Source organism: Chelonia mydas, chromosome 3 (assembly GCF_015237465.2).
Source record: "Chelonia mydas isolate rCheMyd1 chromosome 3, rCheMyd1.pri.v2, whole genome shotgun sequence".
Lineage (NCBI taxonomy): Eukaryota > Metazoa > Chordata > Testudines > Cheloniidae > Chelonia > Chelonia mydas.
In genome coordinates, this window is record NC_057851.1 from 12,127,463 (window position 1) to 12,139,639 (window position 12,177).

Sequence of the window (12,177 nt, forward strand, 5' to 3'; positions counted from 1 at the left end):
CCTGTAAATCCAGATTCCCTTGGCCATTATTGTTTCAAAGGGAGTTGAGTGGCTAAATCCCCTTAACCCAAGTGATTTACAGTCATAAAGGAAGCCTGCAGCAGACCCAGGAATAAAACCCAGATCTCTCAACCAGTGCCTTAGCCACAAGACCATCCTCCCTCTCTCTATCACTGACTCAGAACTGAATAATACCCATCTTGGGCCTCAGGCCAGTGTATTCAAAGGGGATAAGATTGGCGTTTAACTGAGGGAGGAGAAGTAAGAGGCATTTACCTAGTTGGTTGCTTTTTCTTTTTAAAATGGAAGCTTACTGAAGCTACTCAGGTAGGTTTGGAATGTTAGTTGTTGTCCTCGGTAGGTGAATTAATGGCCAAGGTGCAGATGAGCTGGCTGAGGATGTGTGATAAATGCAATTTATCACATGGCTCATGCCACTTAGGTGATTATATATAAATATATAATATTTCAGAACTGTTATTCCTTAAACAGTGGGTCCTTTAAACAATTTACAGGAAAGTTAGATTATCAATGAGAAACTTTAAACCTCTAAGGCTGCTACTTGACAATTTGTCACTCAACTTCAGCAAAACTATAGGGGAAAAGCGCAATGAATTAATGAATAGCAACAAATCCCCATGACAACATGTTACTTCATTAAAATTTTATCAGCATTCTTCCTAAGGAAAGCATGCCTTCTGTTGTATGCTGAGTTTCTTCTACAGTGTTTTACAGACAATTCTTAGCATTCTGGTGCTTCAAAATTAGTTCCTGTGGAGAGTGAGCTACACACAGAGTCTAGCTTGTGTCACACATTGGTCTCCTGGGTGCCATGATGAAGTTTTGCCTACATCTTTTTGTGTATCTCATGGCTTAAACATTAATCAAGCATTTCCCAATTGCTTTCTTTGAGAATAGGTTAATTAGCTGCAAATGCATCCCCGTGTTAATTTTAAGCAAATGCATTAAACCACATTTCATAAATATTTTTCTAGCATCCAAGTGAAAGCATTAAAAGGAAAATCTCCTCTGTGCTTTTGTTGGGGCTACTTTATTCTGCTGTCTTAGATTGAGGATATGGAACACACAGCTGTAGCAGTTTGGTATCTTTCTGGAGTCTTGGGTAAATAAAAGAATCATAGAATCATAGAATATCAGGGTTGGAAGGGACCTCTGGAGGTCATCTAGTCCAACCCCCTGCCCAGAGCAGGACCAATCCCCAACTAAATCATCCCAGCCAGGGCTTTGTCAAGCCTGACCTTAAAAACTTCTAAGGAAGGGGATTCCACCACCTCCCTAGGTAACACATTCCAGTGTTTCACCACCCTCCTACTGAAAAAGTTTTTCCTAATATCCAACCTAAATCTCCCCCGCTGCAACTTGAGACCATTACTCCTTGTCCTGTCATCTGCTATCACTGAGAATAGTCTAGATCCATCCTCTTTGGATCCACCTTTCAGGTAGTTAAAAGCAGCTATCAAATCCCCCCTCATTCTTCTCTTCCGTAGACTAAACAATCCCAGTTCCCTCAACCTCTCCTCATAAGTCATGTGTTCCAGACCCCTAAACATTTTTGTTGCCCTTCGCTGGACTCTCTCCAATTTCTCCACACCCTTCTTGTAGTGTGGGGCCCAAAACTGGACACAGTACTCCAGATGAGGCCTACCAATGTCGAATAGAGGGGAATGATCACGTCCCTCGATCTGCTGGCAATGCCCCTACTTATACACCCCAAAATGCCATTGGCCTTCTTGGCAACAAGGGCACACTGTTGACTCGTATCCAGCTTCTCGTCCACTGTCACCCCTAGGTCCTTCTCTGCAGAACTGCTGCCTAGCCATTCGGTCCCTAGTCTGTAGCGGTGCATTGGATTCTTCCGTCCCAAGTGCAGGACTCTGCACTTGTCCTTGTTGAACCTCATCAGATTTCTTTTGGCCCAATCCTCCAATTTGTCTAGGTCCCTCTGTATCCTATCCCTACCCTCCAGCGTATCTACCTCTCCTCCCAGTTTAGTGTCATCCACAAACTTGCTGAGGGTGCAATCCACACCATCCTCCAGATCATTTATGAAGATATTGAACAAAACCGGCCCCAGGACCGACCCTTGGGGCACTCCACTAGATACCGGCTGCCAACTAGACATGGAGCCATTGATCACTACCCGTTGAGCCCGACAATCTAGCCAACTTTCTACCCACCTTGTAGTGCATCCATCCAGCCCATACTTCTTTAACTTGCTGACAAGAATACTGTGGGAGACCGTGTCAAAACCTTTGCTAAAGTCAAGGAATAACACATCCACTGCTTTCCCTTCATCCACAGAACCAGTTATCTCATCATAGAAGGCAATTAGATTAGTCAGGCATGACTTTCCCTTGGTGAATCCATGCTGACTGTTCCTGATCACCTTCCTCTTGTCTAAGTGCTTCAGAATTGATTCCTTGAGGACATGCTCCATGATTTTTCCGGGGACTGAGGTGAGGCTGACCGGCCTGTAGTTCCCAGGATCCTCCTTCTTCTCTTTTTTAAAGATTGGCACTACATTAGCCTTTTTCCAGTCTTCCGGAACTTCCCCTGATCGCCATGAGTTTTCAAAGATAATGGCCAATGGCTCTGCAATCACATCCGCCAATTCCTTTAGCACTCTCGGATGCAACGCATCTGGCCCCATGGACTTGTGCACGTCCAGTTTTTCTAAATAGTCCCAAACCACTTCTTCCTTCACAGAGGGCTGGCCACCTCCTCCCCATGCTGTGCTGCCCAGTGCAGCAGTCTGGGAGCTGACCTTGTTAGTGAAGACAGAGGCAAAAAAAGAATTGAGTACATTAGCTTTTTCCACATCCTCTGTCACTAGGTTGCCTCCCTCATTCAGTAAGGGGCCCACACTTTCCTTGGCTTTCTTCTTGTTGCCAACATACCTGAAGAAACCCTTCTTGTTACTCTTAACATCCCTCGCTAGCTGCAACTCCAGGTGTGATTTAGCCTTCCTGATTTCATTCCTACATGCCCGAGCAATATTTATATACTCATCCCTGCTCATTTGTCCAATCTTCCACTTCTTGTAAGCATCTTTTTTGTGTTTAAGATCAGCAAGGATTTCACTGTTAAGCCAAGCTGGTGGCCTGCCATATTTACCATTCTTTCTACACATCGGGATGGTTTGTCCCTGTAACCACAATAAGGATTCTTTAAAATACAGCCAGCTCTCCTGGACTCCTTTCCCCCTCATGTTATTCTCCCAGGGGATCCTGCCCATCAATTCCCAGAGGGAGTCAAAGTCTGCTTTTCTGAAGTCCAGGGTCCGTATTCTGCTGCTTTCCTTTCCTCCTTGTGTCAGGATCCTGAACTCGACCATCTCATGGTCACTGCCTCCCAGGTTCCCATCCACTTTTGCGTCCCCTACTAATTCTTCCCGGTTTGTGAGCAGCAAGTCAAGAAGAGCTCCGCCCCTAGTTGGTTCCTCCAGCACTTGCACCAGGAAATTGTCCCCTATAGTTTCCAAAAACTTCCTGGATTGTCTGTGCACCGCTGTATTGCTTTCCCAGCAGATATCAGGATGATTGAAGTCGCCCATGAGAACCAGGGTGTGCGATCTAGTAGCTTCTGCGAGTTGCCGGAAGAAAGCCTCGTCCACCTCATCCCCCTGGTCCGGTGGTCTATAGCAGACACCCACCACGACATCACCCTTGTTGCTCACGCCTCTAAACTTAATCCAGAGACTCTCAGGTTTTTCTGCAGTTTCATACTTGAGCTCTGAGCAGTCATACTGCTCCCTTACATACAGTGCAACTCCCCCACCTTTTCTGGCCTCCCTGTCCTTCCTGAACAGTTTATACCCATCCATGACAGTACTCCAGGCATGCGAGTTATCCCACCAAGTCTCTGTTATTCCAATCACATCATAATTCCCTGACTTTGCCAGGACCTCCAGTTCTCCCTGCTTGTTTCCCAGGCTTTGTGCATTTGTATATAGGCACTTGAGATAACCCGCTGATCGCCCCTCATTCTCAGTATGAGGCAGGAGCCCTCTCCTCTCACACGCTCCTGCTCGTGCTTCCTCCCGGTATCCCACTTCCCCACTTACCTCAGGGCTTTGGTCTCCTTCCCCCGGTGAACCTAGTTTAAAGCCCTCCTCACTAGGTTAGCCAGCCTGCTCGTGAAGATGCTCTTCCCTCTCTTCGTTAGGTGGAGCCCATCTCTGCCTAGCACTCCTCCTTTTTGGAACACCATCCCATGGTCGAAGAATCCAAAGCCTTCTCTCCGACACCACCTGCATAGAGCTACCAGCTATCATGGATCTCTCAATACAAGCTTTAAATTTGCTACCCCAAAACAATTCACTGAACCAGAAACTCTATAGTATTTGCTTTTTGAAATTCAAATTGTTTTAAAGAAGAAAGCAGTCCATGTGCTAGGAAAAGCCAAAATTCCCTACAGAAATCCACACAGCCAACCCCAGAACCAGTAAACTGGTCAATCTGTATCAATGGGAGCTCTGTGCAGGGAAAGCAGGATATTATTATTAGATTATTTATTATTGTGTTATGGTGGTTCTAAGAGGCATAAAATCAGATTCAGGCCCCATGTGCTAGGCACTGTATAGACACATAACAAGAGAGAATCCCTGCACTAAAGTCTGTATAACTAGACAAGACAAAGGTTGCAGGAAAGGAAATATACTTATCTTAAATTTACATATGGGGACTAAGGTACAGTGAGATTAAGTGAGTTGCCCAAGATCACAAAGGAAGCCCAAGGTAGAACCGAGAATTAAACCCCATCTAATGACTTAATTGCAACAGCAACATGTCTCTCAATATTGCCGCCAAAGCCCACTGTGGAGATCCAAGAGCTTTGGCCTCCCTGCCCGGGGAAGTGGGGCTTTGGCTTTGGCCATCCCACTCAGGGTGGTGGGGATCAGGCTTTGGCTCAGGCTTCAGTCCTCCCTCCTAGGGTCGTGTAGTCATTTTCGTTGTCAGAAGGGGCTCATGGTGCAATGAAGTTTGAGAACCCGTTCTAGGGGCAAATGCATGCAGAGTGAATGACAGTACTCTACAGAGCAAAAATGATATTCATTGGGAATGGTCGCAGTCACCTCTCCAGTTGTAGATGGAAAAAAATTGCTCTTAGTCATGGGCACTAGCTGATCATCTAGCAGCAGCCTTGGGTCCAAGTTACACACCTGTGATACCAAATACAGTTGCACTCCCTCAGTCAAGTGTGTTGATGTAATCCCTGCCAGTTCCTCTAGTTGCTTACCCAGCCTACCAGCATTACCTTGGCTTATCTGGATTGAAACTCTGCTAGCTTGCCCTCTGGTGGTCCCCAATCATAAGTAGACATTGAGTCATCCAACACAATATATACCGAGCAACTTAAGCAACTCCATAACATTTCTGTAAAATCCTTTCCTTCTATGGCTCCCTCTTGCCCTGTCTTATCTATCCCGGCACATACCGGGCCTGATTCTCCACTGCTTTACACCTTGTTTAGTCATTTGCACCTGTGCAAAGTGTGTGTAAAATGGTACTGTTCTGGTCTCATAGGTGCTGGAACTAGGCATGCGGGGTGTGTGCATGCTTGAAGTGGTTTCCATTATATACAGGGTTTACAGTTTGGTTCAGTGGGTCTCAGCACCCTACTATAAAAATTGTTCCAGCACCCCGTCTGATCTGACCAATTTTCATGCATATAAATAACTACAAGGTGCAGGGTAGTGGACAGTTGGGCTATGTTTATTTGATGTGCATGGGGCTGTATGCAGGGACCAGTGACACTTTATACAATATATTTAGAACATAAGCTCCTTGAAACACACCGTGTGTCTTCCTCTGGGTTTGTAAAGTGCCTGGCATTCTTTGGACACAATGGCAACACAAGAGTAATACATGATGACTATTATATCATAACTGTCATTATCTTTAACCAAAGCCTAATGCATTGTGTGTTATTCCTGGAGAAACCTGAGGAAATTCTCCCTTGGATATTTCCTTTCTTCTTTTCTTTTCTTCTCCCATTTCTGAAGACTTCAATAGCTTGTGAATTAGAAACCAAGGGGAGGTGGCTTTGAGCAGGGTTCAAATAAAGCTGTCATGGGGAGCATGCAGTGCTATTTAAGTTGCCTTCTGAACTCTGCCTGCCTGTCTCCGTCCTGTAGTCTTTGTGAGGCAGCACTTGTAAAAGACGAGTCATGCCAATCAACCTCTGCAGGTGGTCTTTTTAGTTCCAGATGTTGACAACAGGTATTTACTTTTATTTCCCATATTCCATACTACAAAGGCAGGTGGTTGATTACAGCACTGACCTCCATGAAGCTGGATTACTGTCGCTGGCTCAAGAATGATTTTTCATGTCACCCTCTCTAGCGTTCGCATTTCCCGTTCCAACGCAACTTACAAAAGGGCAGCCTATGTTTTGGGAACCTTAAAATTCAACCTGCTGTTTGGAGAATGTCCTGTCCTCCAGGGTGAATCCCACTGAGTAACAGTGAGCTGCTGTTTAGACAAACAAGGCATCTCTTTTCTTCAGGAGGGGTGGAATTATAAGGCTACAGGGCTATTCATCGGGGGTGGGGGGGGAATCAATGGGCCAGATCTTCAGGTCATGTAAATCAGCATAGCTCCATTGACTTCACTGATTTACATCAGCTATGGAGATGTCCCATTATGTCAACTGTAAAACAATTCCTTTGTCTCAGAAATTAATACTATCCTTTCTTTGTGGAACAGACTTAGATGTGTTCGGTGAACAGGTGCTAAACAGGCCTTAGATGGCAAATCATGCCACCATTTTTTGATTTGTCCCAGAAGTTTGTGTCTTCAGGCTCCCAGGATTTATGTTGTTAACAAACACAGGCCCCAACTGAGCAGAATACTTAAGTATATGCCTCATTTTAAGGACATGAGCCATCCCACTGAAGTCAATGGCTCCGATTCAAGACAGCAATTCTATTCAAGAAAGCACTTGAGTGCATTTTAAACTTCAAGCATGTGCTTAAATCCTATTAACTCAGTGGGATTTAAACACATGCTTAAAATTAGGTGTGTGCTTGAATGCTTTCCTGAATCAGCACCAGTGAATTTACTCATGTGCCTAAAGATAGGCATGTACATAAACACCTTGATGCGTGGAGAGACAAGGTGGGCCAGGTAATATCTTTTATTTGGCCAAATTGTGTTGGTGAGAGAGAGAAGCTTTCAAGCAACACCAAGCTCTTCTTCAGGTCTGGGAAATGTATTCTGAGTGTCACAGCTAAACGCAAGCTGAAACAGATTGTTTAGCATAAGTAGTTAGCACATATTGTAAGGGACCATTCTAGGTAAAGTGGCCTGTTAACACCTCTGCAGTCATAGGACAAAAAGAGGGGGTTAGTGGGTTACAGATTGATGTAATAACCCATAAATCCAGTCTCTCTGGGCAGTCCATGATTTTTAGGGCAGGTCTACACTTAAAACGCTGCATCCGTGTAGCCGTGCAGTTTAAGTGAAGACGCTCCCATGCCAATGGGAGAGAGCTTTCCCATCAGTGTAAATAATCCACCTCCCTGAGAGGTGATAGCTATGTCGACAAGAGAATCTCTCCCATTGACATAGCGCTGTCTACCCGGGGGGTTAAGGTCAATCTAACTGCATCGCTCAGGGGTGTGTATTTTTCATACCCCTGAGCAACGTAGTTATTCCGAGATAGGTCTGTAGTGAAGAAATGGCCTTAGTGTCTAGCAGAGTTATGAATTTAAGCTCCCAAGCTCATCTTTTGAACGTGTTGTGCAGGTTTCCTTTGAGGATGAGGACTGATAGGTCAAACATAGAGTGAGCATTTTATAAAAAAGTGTTCACCCACAGCTGATAGGGCATTTTTGCCTTTTATCATTTTCCTGTGTGAGTTCATTCAAGAGCTTCATGATTATCTGGTTTTACCCACATAGTTGTCATTGGGGCATGTAGTGCACTGGATGAGGCACACCACATGTCATGATAGGCATGTGCAGGATCCACGGACCTTGAGAAGTTTGTTGTGTGGGAGATGTGTCTGCAGGTTTTGCATCTGTTGTTCTGGCAGTTCTGGTGCTGCTTTGAGTTGGTGTATCCTGGTCTGTGGGGAGCTTGCTTCTGGTGATGACCTTGGAGAGGCTCGTGGGTTGTTTGAGGGCCAGAAGGGGGGTTCATGAAAGATTTATTTCAGGAGGGGGTCCCCATCAAGGATGGGTTGTAGTTGTTGATGATATCCTGTGTGGGTTCCAGTGTGGGGTGGTAGCTGACAACTAGGGGTGTGTGGTCACAGCGGGTTTCATGTCTGTATGGAAGCAGGTCTCTCAAGGTATTTGGGTGCCCCATTCCATGATGCAATCTATTTCTTTGGTGGAGTGTTCTTGTGTGGTGAAGGCAGTTTTAATTGCGTTAAGGTATTGAGGCCATTATAATAAACAAAACTATATTGGGAAATTATTGATCTTCACAGGAGTCTGCCATTTTATTTAAGAAATGGATTCATTGTTTGTAGAAATTACGCAAACTCTAATGAGATGCCTCCAAGGAATCTATCTGATCATGGCTAGGTGATATTATTTATTGACTTATATTAGAAAAGAAAGTGATTCAGAACCATAGCTAGCCTATGTAATTACATGTTCTTATTACTCTTTTCCTCATCCTCCTTCCATCCTGCTTCTATTGTTTGTTACGCTCCTTTCTTGTGTTGTGTGTTGTGTTGTGTGTGACTAATTTATGAGCACCTTATGGTCTTATAGAGCACCTAACCCTCATCTTCTATATTTCTCAGTCATCATCAACATGTACCATTTACTTTGTTTCTTGTCTCAGTTCAGCATATATGCTATAGTGTGTCCCCTCCCAGAAACTCGAGGCATCACAGAATCTGAGTACTGTGCTATATCCATGATTAATTCCTCCTTACAGGAATCCATTCACATTTCTTTGGGACACGCAGTCACATGGAGCCAGCTTGGCAGACTTCATGCTTGCTCAGTTCTGGTGTTGAGGTGGAAATCGGATAATTTCATACCTCAGGTGTCTCAAACAGTTGAACCCTTGGCTTCTTCCTCTGACTATCTTAGGGTTTTCTATAGCACCAATCACCTTAATATCTCAACCATGAAAAGCACCTCTCTAAAGGGACTCCAAAGCTCCCTGATTCCTGAGGTCTGCTCTGCTTTGGAGCAGAAGGGCTCAAGCTTTTGCTGCTGGAAGGGAGAGCACCTCACTCAATTACCTCTTCCAAGTCTGCTCCTCCAGGAGTCACTTTTATTTTTCCAGCTGACACTCTGTATAAAGGTCTCAGCTATGAGTGTCTTGTGCAGAGCATCCACTCCCAAGAACTTTTGGAGCTAAGCTGGGGTGTCTTTTTATGATTGAGTTAGTTACATATATATATTTAGCCATTGCTAAATGTGCATCCACCACCAGCTGACACAAGGCATCACAGCAGAATACATCAGCTGAGACACTCCAAACTACTTTTCTCCAAACTGCTGCTAAAAGCATATGGTTAATTGGAATCCACCAAAGGCAAATCGAAGCACAGGAGTCCTGAAGCATTTGTGCACAGGAAACCTAAACCACTTTAGAAAGAAATCCATGAAGGAGAAAGGAACAATATCAGGGGATGATGAAGAAAGCAGTTGGATGATGAAAAAAAAAATGGTGGAAGAACCGGAGAAACATAATGAAGGATGAATCGATTAGTGAATTCTCCCATAATAATCTCAGCTAAACTGATCCTATTCATGTACTATACTCTAAGGGCATTCTCCGCCAAAAAATTAAAAAGCCTGCGCACAATATTTTAAAATTCTGCAAATTTTATTTGTCAAATAAATGTGGAGGCTCCAGCCTGGCATTGGGGAGTACAGGCCCCTGGTTGCAGAGGTGGGAGATCACTGTGCAGCTCCCCTTCAGGACATTGACTCAGCAGTGAGGCTGCACCCAACTCTGACACAGCACAAGGACTGGGCCTGCCCCAGAAATACCACAGCCCCGCCCTCCTGTGCCAGGTGTACCGGGTGTGGGCAGGCAGGCTCAACAAGGGAGGATCCAAGTGTGGAGGGGCTTAGTGTGGGGGCAATCCAGGTGTGGATTGAGAGGGTTCTGTGTGAGCAATCTGGGTGCGGGTGGCTCAGTGGGGGATCCAGGTGAGGGAGGGATCTGGATGCACAGGGGCTTGTTGAGGGGTTCTGGGTGCAACAGTAATTGGACTGTGCAGGGGGGGTCCAGGTGAAGACGGTTGGAGCTCTGCAAGAGGGAGTCTGGGTGTAGGGGGGGATAGAACTCAGCAGGGGGATCTGGGTGTGGGAGGGCTCAGTGTGAGGGCTCAAGGTATGGGGGCAGTGGGGCTCAGTGGGGTGGGGTTCCAGGTGCAGCTGGTTGGGGCTTGGTAGTGGGGGATCCGGGTATGGGTGGCTCGTCAGGGTGGTCCAGGTGCAGGGGGAGTGGGGCTCGTCAAGAACGGTTCTGAGTACGAAGTGGGTGAGGCTTGGTGGGAGGGTTTGAGTAGGAAGGGGTCTGGATGCATGGGGGTTGGGCGGATGGGGGAGCAGCTCCCTGTACAGTGATCCCTCCCCCTGCAACTGAGGAGCAATGGGTGCAGGAAGCGCAGGGGGCAGGGAGTTTGCAGAGCTTCCTACAGCCAAGGGAGAAATCTGGAGGTGGATTTGACCTGGCCCCAGATGCCATGCAGGGGAAGAGGAAGTCCCATCCTCCCCAACCCAGCCAGGACTAGCAGCTGAGCCCAGCGCAGGATAGGAGCCACCAGCTGGGTCTTCCCTAGTCCTGATCTCTGTCCCACAGTGATTTACCTCTCTGCTGGCTGCCCTGGGCATCCGAAACATACTGCTGAGGGGATGGTCACATGACCCCTCTTGTGGCTTCCCATTGCTTCCCCATCAGAAAGTCATTTTTCTGCAGGGAAGCAAAGACATCTCGTGGGACATAAATTCTGCGCATGTGCAGTGGAGCAGAATTCCCCCAGGAGTAACTATAGAGTAACAGGCCAGATCCTCAGCTGGTGTAAGTCAGCATTACTCCAGCGATTTCAAAGGAGCTTTGTCCATTCACACCAGGAGAGGATCTCATGCAATGTTTTGAAATTGAAGACATAGGGCCTAATCCTTAAATTCTTCCCTAGGCCTCCCAAAAGGTAGGGGATGTTTAGTCTGTGGAAGATCTGAGGTAGGACTTCTGGATCAGGACCACAGAAAGAATGTAACATGCAGTATACCACACATGGTCCCATCAGGTATGTTAGAATACAATCTCAGAAGTTTCACAGGACCACTCATTAATTCCCCCACACAGGGGCCACAGTCAAATCAGCCAAAGGGAGCTGGATTCAGTTCCCTTCAGAATCCACCAGGAAGAGGCAAAGGAGGGAGCAATGGAAGTTGAACCAAATCCAGAATTTGAAGCTGGGTCTCCATAAACTGCCACAGAAGTGCTAGGCTGCCCCACGATTTAACCTAATCTACCTAAGGATCAGATTGTGCATTCCCTACTAGCCCTGAGTATGCAGCAGCAAATAGTTGCAATGTCCCAGGAGGAGATTGGAGGCCGAATTGTGACTCAGAGAGTCACTGGTTCCCCTATGACTCCAGGGGAAGTAATCTGCACCAGCCCTTTTCCTGGCAGATTAAATCCTGCCGCCTGCCAGCTCAGCTGCATTGGCCAGCACACTAGGAGGGACAGAGTGAAGGCTCTACATACTCTCCTCCACTTGCCACCCCATTCCCTGCCTATCTGTGCAGAAGTGGGAGAAGCAGCTCTGCTGAAGCTACTCCCATCCCTGTTGTGCAACCTGGATAGCCCATGCCAAGACCTACATTAATTACTGAAGTGGCTGATGTCCACACTGCTCTCCTTCTGTCGGTGGGTGCATATCCTCAGCAGGAGCGCCTCCACTGATTGAAGAGGGGCAGTGTGGGGGGCTGACAGCCAGGGTTCTCAGCTCCATGCAGCTCCCTACCAGGAGCCCAGCTGCCCCTCGGGGGCTACTTGCCTCCCCATTCCCATCTGGGAGCAGGGAGAAAGCCACCCGGGGCTTCTCACCTCCAACAGGGAGACCCGCACCTGGAATCTGGTTGGCTGACGTGCTCCTGGCGGGGAGCCATGACCCGTGACCTGAGGGGCAGCAGGGCTCCCCATGGGAAGTGGGGAGCCTAGGCAGCAG